Source organism: Pseudophryne corroboree, chromosome 1 (genome assembly GCF_028390025.1).
Source record: "Pseudophryne corroboree isolate aPseCor3 chromosome 1, aPseCor3.hap2, whole genome shotgun sequence".
In the NCBI taxonomy this organism is placed as follows: domain Eukaryota; kingdom Metazoa; phylum Chordata; class Amphibia; order Anura; family Myobatrachidae; genus Pseudophryne; species Pseudophryne corroboree.
Genome location: NC_086444.1, coordinates 1,156,491,898 through 1,156,511,550, shown reverse-complemented (window position 1 = coordinate 1,156,511,550; position 19,653 = coordinate 1,156,491,898).

The window sequence follows — 19,653 nt, the reverse complement described above, 5'->3', positions numbered from 1 at the left end:
TAAAAGGGGTACTGCATATACAGCCTCCTTTTGTGCCTCCAGTGGAAATTTGGGATCTCAATGTAGTTTGGGTTCCAAAAGTCACATTGGTTTGACCACTTAAATCTGTGGAGTTAAAATATCTCGCATGGAAAGTGGTCATGCTGTTGGCCCTGGCCTAGGCCAGGCGCGTGTCAGGATTGGCGGCTTTATCCTGTAAAAGCCCTTATCTGATTTTCCATTCGCACAGGGCGGAATTGAGGACTCGTCCTCAGTTTCTCCCTAAGGTGGTTCCAGCGTTTTCACCTGAACCAACCTATTGTGGTGCCTGCGGCTACTAGGGACTTGGAGGAATCCAAGTTGCTGGATGTTGTCAGGGCCCTGAAAATATGTTCCAGGACGGCTGGAGTCAGGAAATCTGACTCGCTGTTTATCCTGTATGCACCCAACATGCTGGGTGCTCCTGCTTCTAAGCAGACTATTGCTCGTTGGATTTGTAGTACAATTCAGCTTGCACATTCTGTGGCAGGCCTGCCACAGCTAAAATCTGTAAAAGCCCGTTCCACAAGGAAAGTGGGCTCATCTTGGGCGGCTGCCCGAGGGATCTCGGCTTTACAACTTTGCCGAGCAGCTACTTGGTCAGGGGCAAACACGTTTGCTAAATTCTACAAATTTGATACCCTGGCTGAGGAGGACCTGGAGTTCTCTCATTCGGTGCTGCAGAGTCATCCGCACTCTCCCGCCCGTTTGGGAGCTTTGGTATAATCCCCATGGTCCTTACGGAGTCCCCAGCATCCACTTAGGACGTTAGAGAAAATAAGAATTTACTTACCGATAATTCTATTTCTCGTAGTCCGTAGTGGATGCTGGGCGCCCATCCCAAGTGCGGATTGTCTGCTATACTTGTACATAGTTATTGTTACAAAAATCGGGTTATTATTGTTGGGAGCCATCTTTTCAGAGGCTCCTCTGTTGTCATACTGTTAACTGGGTTCAGATCACAAGTTATACGGTGTGATTGGTGTGGCTGGTATGAGTCTTACCCGGGATTCAAAATCCTTCCTTATTGTGTACGCTCGCCCGGGCACAGTTTCCTAACTGAGGCTTGGAGGAGGGTCATAGGGGGAGGAGCCAGTGCACACCAGTTAGTCCTAAAGCTTTCTTTAGATGTGCCCAGTCTCCTGCGGAGCCGCTATTCCCCATGGTCCTTACGGAGTCCCCAGCATCCACTACGGACTACGAGAAATAGAATTATCGGTAAGTAAATTCTTATTTTTCTGACCGGCATCTGAAAAAGGGGACATTGTGCGAGTGCTTTTCTTTTCCCCCCTGTGGATGTTATTGTGGTTTTTTTCCCGAGGGGTTCAATGCTTTTTTCCCTCTCGGGAACTATGTGTTTGTGTGTATATAGGGAGGGAGTAGGGGGGAAGGGGGCGTGACGTGAGCTTGCTCCGGGAGCCATGGCTTCACGCTACACCTCTGTACCAGCCCTGTTGCTGGTGCAAGGTATGTGCCTGAAATCAGGTGGATCTTTGCCTGGGCAATGATACAGCATAGCCACAGCTATGGCTACACGTTTTCATCACACTCTCAGTACACTTAGGGGGAGAGTGATAAAACCTTGGAGAGAGATAAAGTAGAGAAGTTGCTTATACCAACCGATCAGCTTGTGTCATTTTTCTATCACAGTTTATAAAATTACAGTTAGTCTTGTTGCTATGGCAACTTCTTCATTTTATCTCTCTTGAAGGTTTAATACCTGTACATCTCCCCAGGGCCGGTGCTAGGGTGTTCGGCGCCCCCCTGCAAACTATAAATTTGCGCCCTCCCATACTTTACAAAGGGACAGCGCACGTCAAAAAAGGGATGTGGTCTCACAAGGAAGGGGCATGGCCATACAATTGTACCCCCCATTTAAAACTCCCCCAGTAGTGGTGCTGCTTACACATAACACCGCAGTTGTAGCACCGCTTACACATAACGCCACAGTAGTAGCGCCGCTTACACATAACGACCTCAGTAGTAGCACCGCTTACACATAACGACCTCAGTAGTAGCGCCACGTACACATAACGCCCCAGTAGTAGCGCCACTTACACATAATGACCCCAGTAGTAGCGCCGCTTACACAAAACGCCACAGTAGTAGCGCTACTTACACATAACGACCTCAGTAGTAGCGCCGCTTACACAAAACGCCACAGTAGTAGCGCCGCTTACACATAACGACCTCAGTAGTAGCGCCGCTTACACAAAACGCCACAGTAGTAGCGCCACTTACACATAACGACCTCAGTTGTAGTACAGCTTACACAAAACGCCACAGTAGTAGCACCACTTGCACAAAACGCCACAGTAGTAGCACCACTTACACATAACGCCACAGTAGTAGCACCGCTTACACATAACGCCACAGTAGTAGCGCTGCTTACACATAACGACCTCAGTAGTAGCGCCGCTTACACAAAACGCCACAGTAGTAGCGCCACTTACACATAACGACCTCAGTTGTAGCGCCGCTTACACATAACGACCTCAGTAGTAGCGCCACTTACACATAATGACCCCAGTAGTAGCGCCGCTTACACAAAACGCCACAGTAGTAGCGCCACTTACACATAACGACCTCAGTAGTAGCGCCGCTTACACAAAACGCCACAGTAGTAGCGCCGCTTACACATAACGACCTCAGTAGTAGCGCCGCTTACACAAAACGCCACAGTAGTAGCACCACTTACACAAAACGCCACAGTAGTAGCACCACTTACACATAACGCCACAGTAGTAGCGCCGCTTACACATAGCGACCTCAGTAGTAGCGCCGCTTACACAAAACGCCACAGTAGTAGCACCACTTACACAAAACGCCACAGTAGTAGCACCACTTACACATAACGCCACAGTAGTAGCGCCACTTACACATAACGACCTCAGTAGTAGCACAGCTTACACAAAACGCCACAGTAGTAGCACCACTTACACAAAACGCCACAGTAGTAGCACCACTTACACATAACGCCACAGTAGTAGCACCACTTACACATAACGCCACAGTAGTAGCGCCGCTTACACATAACGACCTCAGTAGTAGCGCCGCTTACACATAACGACCTCAGTAGTAGCGCCGCTTACACATAACGACCTCAGTAGTAGCACCACTTACACAAAACGCCACAGTAGTAGCACCACTTACACATAACGCCACAGTAGTAGCGCCGCTTACACATAACGACCTCAGTAGTAGCGCCGCTTACACATAACGACCTCAGTAGCAGCGCCGCTTACACAAAACGCCACAGTAGTAGCGCCATTTACACATAACGACCTCAGTAGTAGCGCCGCTTACACATAACGACCTCAGTAGTAGCGCCGCTTACACAAAACGCCACAGTAGTAGCACCACTTACACAAAACGCCACAGTAGTAGCACCACTTACACATAACGCCACAGTAGTAGCGCCACTTACACATAACGACCTCAGTTGTAGCGCCGCTTACACAAAACGCCACAGTAGTAGCGCCACTTACACATAACGACCTCAGTAGTAGCACAGCTTACACAAAACGCCACAGTAGTAGCGCCGCTTACACAAAACGCCACAGTAGTAGCACCACTTACACATAACGCCACAGTAGTAGCGCCGCTTACACATAACGACCTCAGTAGTAGCGCCGCTTACACAAAACGCCACAGTAGTAGCGCCACTTACACATAACGACCTCAGTAGTAGCGCCGCTTACACAAAACGCCACAGTAGTAGCGCCACTTACACATAACGACCTCAGTTGTAGCACAGCTTACACAACGCCACAGTAGTAGCGCCACTTACACATAACGACCTCAGTAGTAGCACCGCTTACACATAACGCCACAGTAGTAGCGCCGCTTACACATAACACCTCAGTAGTAGCGCCGCTTACACATAACGCCCCAGTAGTAGCACCGCTTACACATAACGCCACAGTAGTAGCACCGCTTACACATAACGCCACAGTAGTAGCGCCGCTTACACATAACGCCACAGTAGTAGCGCCGCTTACACGTAACGCCCCAGTAGTAGCACCGCTTACACATAACGCCACAGTAGTAGCACCGCTTACACATAACGCCACAGTAGTAGCACCGCTTACACATAACGCCACAGTAGTAGCGCCGCTTACACATAACGACCTCAGCAGTAGCGCCACTTACACATAATGACCCCAGTAGTAGCGCCGCTTACACATAACGCCACAGTAGTAGCGCCGCTTACACATAACGCCACAGTAGTAGCGCCGCTTACACATAACGCCCCAGTAGTAGCACCGCTTACACATAACGCCACAGTAGTAGCACCGCTTACACATAACGCCACAGTAGTAGCACCGCTTACACATAACGCCACAGTAGTAGCACCGCTTACACATAACGCCCCAGTAGTAGCACCGCTTACACATAACGCCACAGTAGTAGCACCGCTTACACATAACGACCTCAGCAGTAGCGCCACTTTCACATAATGACCCCAGTAGTAGCATCACTTAAACATAACGACCCCAGTAGTAGCGCCGCTTAAAGATAACACCCCAGTAGTAGCGCAGCTTACACATAATGCCCCAGTAGTAGCGCTGCTTACACATAACACCCCAGTAGTAGCGCCACTTACACATAATAAACCCAGTAGTAGCACAGCTTACATGTAACGCCCCAGTAGTAACGCCCCAGTAGTAATGCAGCTTACACGTAACGCCCCAGTAGTAGCGCAGCTTACACGTAACGCCCCAGTAGTAATGCAGCTTACATGTAACACCCCAGTAGTAACGCAGCTTACACGTAATGCCCCAGTAGTAACGCCCCAGTAGTAGTGCAGCTTACACGTAATGCCCCAGTAGTAATGCCCCAGTAGTAGTGCAGCTTGCACATAACGCCCCAGTAGTAACGCCCCAGTAGTAGTGCAGCTTACATGTAACACCCCAGTAGTAACGCAGCTTACACATAATGCCCCAGTAGTAACGCCCCAGTAGTAGTGCAGCTTACACGTAATGCCCCAGTAGTAATGCCCCAGTAGTGCAGCTTGCACATAACGCCCCAGTAGTAACGCCCCAGTAGTAGCACAGCTTACACGTAACGCCCCAGTAGTAGCGCAGCTTACATGTAACACCCACAGAAGTGCAGTTTATTCACCCCCCCGCACACACACACATACATAAATACACATACATGCATATACATATACACACACACACACACACACACACACACACACACACACACACACACACACACACACACACACACACACTTTCTCACTTACTCTCTCTGGCTGGCGGGATCTGGAGCAGCATGACCTTCTCTGTGGCACTGCAGTCTGATGATCCCATGTAGCCCCTCCCCCTCCACCCATTTAGCCCCGCCCCTCCGCCCATGTAGCTCTGCCTCTCCATCCGGTCTGTCACAGGAGGGGAGGGGAGGCTTTCAGCTGCCGGCGCGGCTGCCTGTCATGCAGTGACAGGCACAGCGGCTGGCAGCAGCAGGGGCCCAGGCGCAGCAGCGGGGATGCAGAGCAGGTACAGCGCCTCTCCTGCCTAGCGCCTACCTGCACTGCATCCCTTTGCTGAGCGGGTAGCGCCGGGCCTGGATCTCCCCTTATATAATTACACCTGGAAAGGAATCTCACTGGTAGTTGGTGATGGCACCAGTACAGACTGAATGATGGGAAAAGATGGAGGATCTGTGGCTACATCAGCGGGATGTGGTTACCATCCCGTGCCCAGGTTCCCGGCTGTCAGGTGACTGACTCCGGAATCCTGACACCACCCAGAATCCCAACCGACAGCATCCCGAGGGTAAGTAGTGCATTGAGGGTTAGGGGCGGATGGGGAAGGGGGGGGATTTTAGAGTTAGGCACCAGAGGGGGGAACAGCCATAGCCGCCACCCCCTGTGTCCTTAGCCCTAGCCGCCACCCCCAGGGATTAGCCGTAGCCGACACCCCAGGCGGGTTAGGGTAAGGATAGGGAGCAGGGGGGGGGGGGTAAATTAATTATCCCGTACCCTGTGGCATTCTGAAAGTCGGGATGCTGCGGTTGGTCATGTGACCGTCGGGATCGCATATCACACCCGTCTTAGCAATGAGTCTAGGAAATGGTACCGCTGCCTTGTTACATGCAGTCAGAAGCATCAGAGGAAACAAAAATCACATAAATTCCTTATTCACACAAAACAGACATCTTAGAAAACTTTTTTCTCTAAAATTGGCGAAACAATTAAAAAAGTCTGTCACTCATCACTGTTTGCAACAATAAACATTATATCCTTTATTCTGAGAAATAATAAGACTGAAGCTAGCAATGTATACTCTTTCCACAAATGCTTTACCGAGTGACTCTTTGTACAGTATGGCTTGTGTTTGGAGAGTTTATGAATATAATAATAAACTTGAAGGAGAGAAGAACCATTGGAATATTTTCATCAGCAGAAACACATTCCAGGTATTTGTGCTGTGTTGTGAAGTGAAGCCAAGTTCTCCGAGGAACTTCACTACTTATTATTCTTTGCTTCTGTGTGAAAATCCAACTTCAAACAGCGCGGAGAAAATGAAAGGCTCAGGCGATGGACTCCAGCGATGGAACCCGTCATCAAGACAGCAACACCTGCTTCTACTCAGCTGCAGGGACGTAAGAACGGGGCTTATTCAGTGGGGCGATGTGACGGAGGATGACTCAGCAGTGCAGAGAATGGGGGACTGTGCTTCTAATTTATATCCCATTATGATTGCATAGAGATAGTGTGTGTGTCGGGCGATTCTGGGTCAGACGCATCTCGGCTGTCTCTTCCTATATGGCAAATGGGCATTTCTGGATGGGTTGGAATATGCAAAGAAGAGAACCCTGACCTGGGCATGTTGCCAGTTACTCAGCCTTTATGCAGTGTGTATGCCAGTCAGGGGCATTTTAACAGAGGAGGGAGCCCGTGTGCAGATTCCGGGTGGGTCCCTTCCTCTCCATGGTGCAGTAGGCTCTGGCATTGTGCCAGAGCCTACTGTGCATGCACAGGTCTCTGGAAACGTGGCACCTGCCATGTTCTGGAGACTAATTTCACCACTGCACATGTGCTTTTTGCCATTGCTGCAGCGCCCGACACAGGTAAGTAATAAAATATGGGTGCAGGGTAGGCCCAGGGGCCCATATGCTCCACACACCTTGCTTGCACCCATTATAGAAATGCCAATGATGCCGGTGTTTCCCACCTCCATCCTCAAGACACACGAAAAGTCCATGTTTCTCTGACGTCCTAGTGGATGCTGGGACTCCGTAAGGACCATGGGGAATAGCGGCTCCGCAGGAGACAGGGCACAAAATAAAAGCTTAAGGATCAGGTGGTGTGCACTGGCTCCTCCCCCTATGACCCTCCTCCAAGCCTCAGTTAGATTTTTGTGCCCGGCCGAGAAGGGTGCAATCTAGGTGGCTCTCCTGAGCTGCTTAGAATAAAAGTTTAGTTAGGTTTTTTTATTTTCAGTGAGTCCTGCTGGCAACAGGCTCACTGCATCGTGGGACTAAGGGGAGAAGAAACGGACTCACCTGAGTGCAGAGTGGATCGGGTTTCTTAGGCTACTGGACACTAGCTCCAGAGGGACGATCACAGGTTCAGCCTGGATGGGTCACCGGAGCCGCGCCGCCGTCCCCCTTACAGAGCCAGAAGAGACGAAGAGGTCCGGTGAAATCGGCGGCAGAAGACATCCTGTCTTCAGACTAAGGTAGCGCACAGCACCGCAGCTGTGCGCCATTGCTCTCAGCACACTTCACACTCCGGTCACTGAGGGTGCAGGGCGCTGGGGGGGGAGCGCCCTGAGACGCAATATAACAGAATACCTTAGGTGGCAAAACAGAATACATCACATATAGCTCCTGGGCTATATGGATGTATTTTAATCCCCTGCCATTTTACACAAAAAAGCGGGAGATAAGGACGTCGTGAAGGGGCGGAGCCTATCTCCTCAGCACACAAGCGCCATTTTCCCTCACAGCTCCGCTGGAAGGACGGCTCCCTGACTCTCCCCTGCAGCCCTGCTTCAGAATCAGGGTAAAAAAGAGAAGGGGGGGCACGTTTGGCAGCAAATAAATATATTAACAGCAGCTATAAGGGAGTAACACTTATATAAGGTTATCCCTGTATATATATATAGCGCTGGGTGTGTGCTGGCAGACTCTCCCTCTGTCTCTCCAAAGGGCTAAGTGGGGTCCTGTCCTCTATCAGAGCATTCCCGGTGTGTGTGCTGTGTGTCGGTACGCGTGTGTCGACATGTATGAGGAGGAAAATGATGTGGAGGCGGAGCAGTTGCCTGTGTTGGTGATGTCACCCCCTAGGGAGTCGACACCTGACTGGATGATTGTATTTAAACAATTAAGTGATAATGTCAGCAATTTGCAAAAAACTGTTGACGACATGAGACAGCCGGCAAATCAATTAGTGCCTGTCCAGGCGTCTCAGACACCGTCAGGGGCGCTAAAACGCCCGTTACCTCAGTGGGTCGACACAGACCCTGACACAGATACTGAGTCTAGTGTCGACGGTGACGAGACAAACGTAATGTCCAGTAGGGCCACACGTTACATGATCACGGCAATGAAAGAGGCATTGAACCTTTCTGACACTACAAGTACCACAAAGAAGGGTATTATGTGGGGAGAGAAAAAAATACCAATATTTTTTCCTGAGTCAGAGGAAATAAATGAGGTGTGTGAAAAAGCGTGGGTTTCCCCCGATAAAAAAACAGCTAATTTCTAAAAAATTATTAGCATTATATCCTTTCCCGCCAGAGGTTAGGGCGCGTTGGGAAACACCCCCTAGGGTAGATAAAGCGCTCACACGTTTATCAAAACAAGTAGCGTTACCGTCTCCTGATACGGCTACCCTCAAAGAACCAGCTGATAGAAGGCTGGAAAATATCCTAAAAAGTATATACACACATACTGGTGTTATACTGCGACCAGCAATCGCCTCAGCCTGGATGTGCAGTGCTGGAGTCGCATGGTCGGATTCCCTGACCGAGAATATTGATACCCTGGATAGGGACAATATTTTGTTAACTATAGAACATTTAAAGGATGCATTACTATATATGCGTGATGCACAGAGGGATATTTGCACCCTGGCATCAAGAGTAAGTGCTATGTCCATCTCTGCCAGAAGAGCGTTATGGACGCGACAGTGGTCAGGGGATGCGGATTCCAAACGGCACATGGAAGTATTGCCGTATAAAGGGGAGGAGTTATTTGGGGCTGGTCTATCGGACCTGGTGGCCACGGCAACGGCTGGAAAATCCACCTTTTTACCCCAGGTCACTCCACATCAGCAGAAAAAGACACCGTCTTTTCAAACTCAGTCCTTTCGTTCCCATAAGTACAAGCGAGCAAAAGGCCATTCTTTTCTGCCCCGGGGCAGAGGAAGAGGAAAAAGACTGCACCATGCAGCCGCTTCACAGGAGCAGAAGCCCTCCCCTGCTTCTGCCAAGTCTTCAGCATGACGCTGGGGCTTTACAAGCAGACTCAGATATGGTGGGGGCCCGTCTCAAGAATTTCAACGCGCAGTGGGCTCACTCGCAAGTGGATCCCTGGATTCTACAGGTAGTATCGCAGGGGTACAAACTGGAATTTGAGGCGTTTCCCCCTCGTCGTTTCCTGAAGTCTGCTTTACCAAAGTCTCCCTCCGACAGGGAGGCAGTTTTGGAAGCCATTCACAAGCTGTATTCCCAGCAGGTGATAATCAAGGTACCCCTCCTGCAACAAGGAAAGGGGTATTATTCCACGCTGTTTGTGGTACCGAAGCCGGACGGCTCGGTGAGACCAATTTTAAATCTGAAATCCTTGAACACTTACATAAAAAGGTTCAAATTCAAGATGGAGTCACTCAGAGCAGTGATAGCAAACCTGGAAGAAGGGGACTATATGGTGTCTCTGGACATCAAAGATGCTTATCTCCACGTCCCGATATACCCTTCTCACCAAGGGTACCTCAGGTTTGTAGTACAAAACTGTCATTATCAGTTTCAGACGCTGCCGTTTGGATTGTCCACGGCACCTCGGGTCTTTACCAAGGTAATGGCCGAAATGATGATTCTTCTACGAAGAAAAGGCATTTTAATTATCCCTTACTTGGACGATCTCCTGATAAGGGCAAGATCCAGGGAACAGTTAGAAGTCGGAGTAGCACTATCTCAGGTAGTGTTACGTCAGCACGGGTGGATTCTAAATATTCCAAAATCGCAGCTGATTCCAACGACACGTCTACTGTTCCTAGGAATGATTCTGGACACAGTCCAGAAGAAGGTGTTTCTCCCGGAGGAGAAGGCCAGGGAGTTATCCGAGCTAGTCAGGAACCTCCTAAAACCAGGACAGGTCTCAGTGCATCAGTGAACGAGGGTCCTGGGGAAAATGGTGGCTTCTTACGAAGCGATTCCATTCGGAAGATTCCATGCAAGAACATTTCAGTGGGATCTACTGGACAAATGGTCCGGATCGCATCTGCAGATGCATCAGCGGATAACCCTGTCGCCAAGGACAAGGGTGTCTCTCCTGTGGTGGCTGCAGAGTGCTCATCTACTAGAGGGCCGCAGATTTGGCATTCAGGATTGGATCCTGGTAACCACGGATGCCAGCCTGAGAGGCTGGGGAGCAGTCACACAGGGAAGGAATTTCCAGGGCCTGTGGTCAAGCTTGGAAACGTCTCTTCATATAAACATTCTGGAACTAAGGGCCATTTACAATGCCCTAAGTCAAGCAAAACCTCTGCTTCAGGGTCAGGCGGTGTTGATCCAATCGGACAACATCACGTCAGTCGCCCACGTAAACAGACAGGGCGGCACGAGAAGCAGGAGGGCAATGGCAGAAGCTGCAAGGATTCTTCGCTGGGCGGAAAATCATGTGATAGCACTGTCAGCAGTATTCATTCCGGGAGTGGACAACTGGGAAGCAGACTTCCTCAGCAGACACGACCTTCACCCGGGAGAGTGGGGACTTCACCCAGAAGTCTTCCACCTGATTGTAAACCGTTGGGAAAAACCAAAGGTGGACATGATGGCGTCACGTCTAAACAAAAAACTGGACAGATATTGCGCCAGGTCAAGGGACCCTCAGGCAATAGCAGTGGACGCTCTGGTAATGCCGTGGGTGTACCAGTCAGTGTATGTGTTCCCTCCTCTGCCTCTCATACCAAAAGTACTGAGAATCATAAGAAGGAGAGGAGTAAGAACTATACTCGTGGTTCCGGATTGGCCAAGACGGACTTGGTGCCCGGAACTTCAAGAGATGCTCACGGACGAACCGTGGCCTCTACCTCTAAGAAAGGACCTGCTACTGCAGGGGCCTTGTCTGTTCCAGGACTTACCGCGGCTGCGTTTGACGGCATGGCGGTTGAACGCCGGATCCTGAGGGAAAAAGGCATTCCAGAAGAAGTCATCCCTACTCTGGTCAAAGCCAGGAAGGACGTAACCGCAAAACATTATCACCGCATTTGGCGTAAATATGTTGCGTGGTGTGAGGCCAAGAAGGCCCCTACAGAGGAATTTCAACTGGGTCGTTTCCTTCATTTCCTGCAAACAGGACTGTCTATGGGCCTAAAATTAGGGTCCATTAAGGTTCAAATTTCGGCCCTGTCGATTTTCTTCCAGAAAGAACTGGCTTCAGTACCTGAAGTTCAGACATTTGTAAAAGGGGTGCTGCACATACAGCCTCCTTTTGTGCCTCCAGTGGCACCTTGGGATCTCAATGTGGTGTTGAGTTTTCTAAAGTCACATTGGTTTGAACCACTTTCCACTGTGGACTTAAAATATCTCACATGGAAGGTGTCGATGCTGTTAGCCTTGGCTTCAGCCAGGAGTGTGTCAGAATTGGCGGCTTTATCATATAAAAGCCCTTACTTAATTTTTCATTCTGACAGGGCGGAATTGAGGACTCGTCCTCAATTTCTACCTAAGGTGGTTTCTGCATTTCACATGAACCAACCTATTGTGGTACCTGCGGCTACCAGGGACTTAGAGGACTCTAAGTTGCTTGACGTTGTCAGGGCCTTGAAAATATATGTTTCCAGGACGGCTGGAGTCAGAAAATCTGACTCGCTGTTTATCCTGTATGCACCCAACAAGCTGGGTGCTCCTGCTTCTAAGCAGACGATTGCTCGTTGGATTTGTAGTACAATTCAGCTTGCACATTCTGTGGCAGGATTGCCACAGCCAAAATCAGTAAAAGCCCATTCCACAAGGAAAGTGGGCTCATCTTGGGCGGCTGCCCGAGGGGTCTCGGCTTTACAACTTTGCCGAGCAGCTACTTGGTCAGGGGCAAACACGTTTGCTAAATTCTACAAATTTGATACCCTGGCTGAGGAGGACCTGGAGTTCTCTCATTCGGTGCTGCAGAGTCATCCGCACTCTCCCACCCGTTTGGGAGCTTTGGTATAATCCCCATGGTCCTTACGGAGTCCCAGCATCCACTAGGACATCAGAGAAAATAAGATTTTACTTACCGATAAATCTATTTCTCGTAGTCCGTAGTGGATGCTGGGCGCCCATCCCTAGTGCGGATTGTCTGCAATACTTGTATATAGTTATTGTTACAAAGATTCGGGTTATTATTGTTGTGAGCCATCTTTTCAGAGGCTCCTTTGCGTTTATCATACTGTTAACTGGGTTCAGATCACAAGTTGTACGGTGTGATTGGTGTGGCTGGTATGAGTCTTACCCGGGATTCAATATCCTTCCTTATTATGTACGCTCGTCCGGGCACAGTATCCTAACTGAGGCTTGGAGGAGGGTCATAGGGGGAGGAGCCAGTGCACACCACCTGATCCTTAAGCTTTTATTTTGTGCCCTGTCTCCTGCGGAGCCGCTATTCCCCATGGTCCTTACGGAGTCCCAGCATCCACTACGGACTACGAGAAATAGATTTATCGGTAAGTAAAATCTTATTTTTTAAGCTATCCATGCTTGAGCACAGATTGTTATATATAAATAATTAGGCACTAATTAAGTCACCTGTGCTCCAGTATGGCTATGACTGTTAATGCGCCTTGAGGAATGAGGTTGGGAAACCCTGCTGTATGCTGCATCTCCTGTATTAGTGCAGTGAGGTGAATAGCTGGGGAGGCACACATGGGGATGGGTCTGAATGCTGGGAGCCTGTCTCACCATCTACTAACTATAACTCTCCCCTCACTACACTAAGCTACAGTGTCCACTGAGTCTCCTACCTGCATCCCTGTGTCTTCTCTTGCTGCTGCTGACTGAGCTCCGACTACCCTGCACTTTCTGGTCACATGACACATCCAAGTGCCTATCAGTGCACAATGCTCGCCCCCACACTCAGCGGCATGCCTCTATTAGCTCCCTTTCTGTGCAGTGTTACTGCCCGTGGTGTGGCCCCGCCCCCAGCTCTGCAAAACAGTGTCTGACTGTAGAACCGAGGCAGATCTATTGCTGCCTCATCTCTCATCTCCCTGCAGCTTCAGGGATCTCCACACAGCTGCTGAGTGTTAGCTATAAAAAGGATTACAATAAACAAAGAAGATGCTTATGTTATAAATATTTTCTGGGTTTTATTATAATCATTTTCATATAAAATCTCAGGATTTTGTCAGGGAGTATGATAGGGGAGGCTCTGCCTCCCCTGCCCGGTTGGTGTACAGTACTACTACTATATGCAGATGATATGGAAGCTGGCTGAGTTTGCAGACAAAGCTGATGGGGCATTGCTTACACAAAGATGTATATGGCTGAGAATTATACTGCTCATTTCCATAACATTATCTGGCATTGTGGTTATTTATGCCCACATGCTGCAATTTTGGGCAAATTGGCTGTTTTCTAATCTGCAATATTCAAACACCTTTGGCCAGCTGAATACTTCCCCTTGGCTCTGTGTTCAGCAGTGGGAGATAGCTACAGCATTGCAAAGTAATTGCAGTTGGAGGGAGTGTAGTATGTTATGTCGGCGCTTGGGATCCTGGCGCCCAGCATACCGACACCGGTATCCTGACCACTGGCATGCAGGCAGCGGGGTGAGCGCAAAAGAGCCCCTATTTATTCTCCCTCCAGGGGTGTCATGGACACCCGAAGAGGGAGAATAGTTGTCGGTATGCCGGCTGTCTGGATTCCGGCGTCGGTATGGTGAGCGTCGGGATCCCGACAGCCGGCATATCAAATGCCTCCCATAGGAGGGTGATTACACAGACTAAGGGATTTAAGCAGGGGCTGGTGTTGGAATGAAAAAGCAGTGGGTCTGTGGAAAATAAGTCTGAAAGAACTGAGGGCACCTCTTGAAATAAGTACATGCACACTAGAGATGAACTGAGTTCCGGTTCAGATCACTCGGGATTCTGAGTAGAATTGAATCCTGGTTTTGGATCTTGCCGCAAGGTCCAATTTCAGATCTTAAAACGTATCTCGTGTTTTGGATTGCATTTCAGCTGCCATTTCAGGAGAGTACGGTCAGGTGGTCAGATTTGACTGGAAATTAATGTTATTGATTTTACTACTACAAAAAAAGGTCCAAGTTACATGATTGTAGGTGTTTTTGTAAATTTTACAAAAAAATCCAAAACCAAATCTAAATCCCAACCAAAACACTTGAGGGTGGTTTTTCCAAAACTGAAAGACAAAACCAAAACACTAAGGGGATCATTCAGACCTGGCCGCTAATGCGGGCCATAGCGCAGTTTGGCGGCTGCGCGGGCACACGCATTGCGGTCGCATCCCCGATAGATGCGACCGCAGCCACTCCAATAAAAAAAATGGTGGCCGACCAGCTGACAGCGCAGCCGTAAATTAAACCATACCGCTGCAGGCTAGTATCACTAAGGCAACTGAGCTTTAGGTGATATGTAGCTATAAAAAAAAAAATCTGCCTTATTGCCATAGTTTTATAGATCCCTTCATACCTGAAACAACAAACTCACAAAATATAACATTTGGCTGATGAATGGTGATCTGCTGGCACAGGCATAAAAACATGGACAGAGGGATTCTCATTATAGTTAATGTAAAACATTCAAATACAAATTCAAATAAAATGAATGTTGACTTTACTTGCCATCTATAAATTGATTCCTAAACCTACAGTATACATTTTAAATATGAATCGGTATATTAGCATTTATTGAAGCATCTTTGATGTTGCAAGTCTTTCAGGACGAGATGTATCAAAGCTTGAAGAGATAAACTGGAGAGAGATAAAGGGGGTAATTCCAAGTTGATCGCAGCAGGAATTTTGTTAGCAGTTGGGCAAAACCGTGTGCACTGCAGGGGAGGCAGATATAACATTTGCAGAGAGAGTTAGATTTGGGTGGGTTATTTTGTTTCTGTGCAGGGTAAATACTGGCTGCTTTATTTTTACACTGCAAATTAGATTGCAGATTTTACACACCACACCCAAATCTAACTCTCTCTGCACATGTTATATCTGCCTCCCCTGCAGTGCACATGGTTTTGCCCCTGCTAACAAAATTCCTGCTGAGATCAACTTGGAATTACCCCCATAGTACCAGCTATTCAGCTCCGATACTTGATATATATCCCCCTCAGACTCGTGCTAAGAGAGGAGAGTTCATTCAGCATCACCCCTGGTGCACTTTGGAGCTGATGCTTTCGTGCAATAGGAGTAGTAAGCGCCTACTCTGATACGGACCTTTGCTGGAGTGATTGCAACGTCTGACTGTAGAAAGGTCTTCATGTGAGGTTACGCCAGTAATCCTTCCTGAACTGGACATGAACTGTTGCTGAATTTACTGAACCCCTTGAGAACAGATGGTGTGTTTCCTCTCCTCACACTAATCATCAACAGATAATATCGTCTAAGAAAACTCTTAACTTTTACTAGAAGAAAGTATATACTTTGCTTTAGGAGAATTGATTGTTAGCTTTGAAATTCACCCTGATACCAAATCTACAGGACACAATTCAAACACTGAAGAGCCGTAAACAGTTTTTTTTTTTTTTTTTTTTTTTTATTAGGGCTTTTTGCTATATGTCATGGGCTAATGCTGGGGCCTGTAGTCCTCTCCTGCAACAGCTTCCCCATGTAAAGCATGGATATCAGGAGAGTACTGACTCTCAGGATGGTGACAGTGTGGAGCAATTTTCCATTGGTAAATAGATCTTTCTCTAACGTCCTAAGTGGATGCTGGGGACTCCGTAAGGACCATGGGGAATAGCGGCTCCGCAGGAGACTGGGCACAAAAGTAAAAGCTTTAGGACTACCTGGTGTGCACTGGCTCCTCCCCCTATGACCCTCCTCCAAGCCTCAGTTAGATTTTTGTGCCCGAACGAGAAGGGTGCACACTAGGTGGCTCTCCTGAGCTGCTTAGAATAAAAGTTTAGTTTTAGGTTTTTTATTTTCAGTGAGACCTGCTGGCAACAGGCTCACTGCACCGAGGGACTAAGGGGAGAAGAAGCGAACTCACCTGCGTGCAGAGTGGATTGGGCTTCTTAGGCTACTGGACATTAGCTCCAGAGGGACGATCACAGGCCCAGCCATGGATGGGTCCCAGAGCCGCGCCGCCGGCCCCCTTACAGAGCCAGAAGACTGAAGAGGTCCGGAAAATCGGCGGCAGAAGACGTCCTGTCTTCAATAAGGTAGCGCACAGCACCGCAGCTGTGCGCCATTGCTCTCAGCACACTTCACACTCCGGTCACTGAGGGTGCAGGGCGCTGGGGGGGGCGCCCTGAGACGCAATAAAAACACCTTAGATGGCTAAAAATACATCACATATAGCTCCTGGGCTATATGGATGCATTTAACCCCTGCCAGTTTTTCCTTAAAAAAGCGGGAGAAAGGCCGCCGAGAAGGGGGCGGAGCCTATCTCCTCAGCACACAAGCGCCATTTTCCCTCACAGCTCCGTTGGAGGGAAGCTCCCTGGCTCTCCCCTGCAGTCCTGCACTACAGAAACAGGGTAAAACAAGAGAGGGGGGGCACTAAATTTGGCAGATTAATAATACAGCAGCTATATAAGGGAAAAACACTTATATAAGGTTATCCCTGTATATATATAGCGCTCTGGTGTGTGCTGGCAAACTCTCCCTCTGTCTCCCCAAAGGGCTAGTGGGGTCCTGTCCTCTATCAGAGCATTCCCTGTGTGTGTGCTGTGTGTCGGTACGTTGTGTCGACATGTATGAGTAGGAAAATGGTATGGAGGCGGAGCAATTGCCTGTAATAGTGATGTCACCCCCTAGGGAGTCGACACCTGACTGGATGGTCGTATGGAAGGAATTACGTGATAGCGTCAGCACTTTACAAAAGACTGTTGACGACATGAGACAGCCGGAAAAACAGTTAATACCTGTCCAGGCGTCTCAAACACCGTCAGGGGCTCTAAAGCGCCCGTTACCTCAGATGGTCGACACAGACCCAGACACGGACACTGACTCCAGTGTCGACGGTAAGGAAACAAACGTATTTTCCAGTAGGGCCACACGTTACATGATCACGGCAATGAAGGAGGTTTTGAACATTTCTGATACTACAAGTACCACAAAAAAGGGTATTATGTGGGGTGTGAAAAAACTACCCGTAGTTTTTCCTGAATCAGATGAATTAAATGAGGTGTGTGATGAAGCGTGGGTTTCCCCCGATAAAAAACTGCTAATTTCTAAAAAATTATTGGCATTATACCCTTTCCCGCCAGAGGTTAGGGCGCGTTGGGAAACACCCCCTAGGGTGGATAAGGCGCTCACACGCTTATCAAAACAAGTGGCGTTACCGTCTCCGGATACGGCCGCCCTCAAGGAGCCAGCTGATAGGAAGCTGGAAAATATCCTAAAAAGTATATACACACATACTGGTGTTATACTGAGACCAGCAATCGCCTCAGCCTGGATGTGCAGTGCTGGGGTGGCTTGGTCGGATTCCCTGACTGAAAATATTGATACCCTGGACAGGGACAGTATATTATTGACTATAGAGCATTTAAAGGATGCATTTCTATATATGCGAGATGCACAGAGGGATATTTGCACTCTGGCATCAAGAGTAAGTGCGCTGTCCATTTCTGCCAGAAGAGGGTTATGGACGCGACAGTGGTCAGGTGATGCGGATTCCAAACGGCATATGGAAGTATTGCCGTATAAAGGGGAGGAGTTATTTGGGGTCGGTCTATCGGACCTGGTGGCCACGGCAACGGCTGGGAAATCCACCTTTTTACCCCAGGTCACCTCTCAGCAGAAAAAGACACCGTCTTTTCAGGCTCAATCCTTTCGTCCCCATAAGGGCAAGCGGGCAAAAGGCCACTCATATCTGCCCCGGGGCAGAGGAAGGGGAAAAAGACTGCAGCAGGCAGCCTCTTCCCAGGAACAGAAGCCCTCCCCCGCTTCGGCCAAGTCCTCAGCATGACGCTGGGGCCGTACAAGCGGACTCAGGTACGGTGGGGGGTCGTCTCAAGAATTTCAGCGCGCAGTGGGCTCACTCGCAAGTGGACCCCTGGATCCTGCAGGTAGTATCTCAGGGGTACAAATTGGAATTTGAGACGTCTCCCCCTCGCCGGTTCCTGAAGTCTGCTTTACCAACGTCTCCCTCTGACAGGGAGGCGGTATTGGAAGCCATTCACAAGCTGTATTCCCAGCAGGTGATAATCAAGGTACCCCTCCTACAACAGGGAAAGGGGTATTATTCCACGCTGTTTGTGGTACCGAAGCCGGACGGCTCGGTGAGACCAATTTTAAATCTGAAATCCTTGAACACTTACATACAAAGGTTCAAATTCAAGATGGAGTCACTCAGAGCAGTGATAGCGAACCTGGAAGAAGGGGACTATATGGTGTCTCTGGACATCAAGGATGCTTACCTCCATGTCCCAATTTGCCCTTCTCACCAAGGGTACCTCAGGTTTGTGGTACAGAACTGTCACTATCAGTTTCAGACGCTGCCGTTTGGATTGTCCACGGCACCCCGGGTCTTTACCAAGGTAATGGCCGAAATGATGATTCTTCTTCGAAGAAAAGGCGTCTTAATTATCCCTTACTTGGACGATCTCCTGATAAGGGCAAGGTCCAGGGAACAGTTAGAGGTCGGAGTAGCACTATCTCAAGTAGTGCTACGACAGCACGGGTGGATTCTAAATATTCCAAAATCGCAGCTGATTCCGACGACACGTCTGCTGTTCCTAGGGATGATTCTGGACACAGTCCAGAAAAAAAGGTGTTTCTCCCGGAGGAGAAAGCCAGGGAGTTATCCGAGCTAGTCAGGAACCTCCTAAAACCAGGCCCAAGTGTCAGTGCATCAATGCACAAGGGTCCTGGGAAAAATGGTGGCTTCTTACGAAGCGATTCCATTCGGCAGATTCCACGCAAGAACTTTTCAGTGGGATCTGCTGGACAAATGGTCCGGATCGCATCTTCAGATGCATCAGCGGATAACCCTGTCTCCAAGGACAAGGGTGTCTCTCCTGTGGTGGTTGCAGAGTGCTCATCTTCTAGAGGGCCGCAGATTCGGCATTCAGGACTGGGTCCTGGTGACCACGGATGCCAGCCTGAGAGGCTGGGGAGCAGTCACACAGGGAAGAAATTTCCAGGGCTTGTGGTCAAGCCTGGAGACATCACTTCACATAAATATCCTGGAGCTAAGAGCCATCTACAATGCTCTGAGCCTAGCAAGACCTCTGCTTCAAGGTCAGCCGGTGCTGATCCAGTCGGACAACATCACGGCAGTCGCCCACG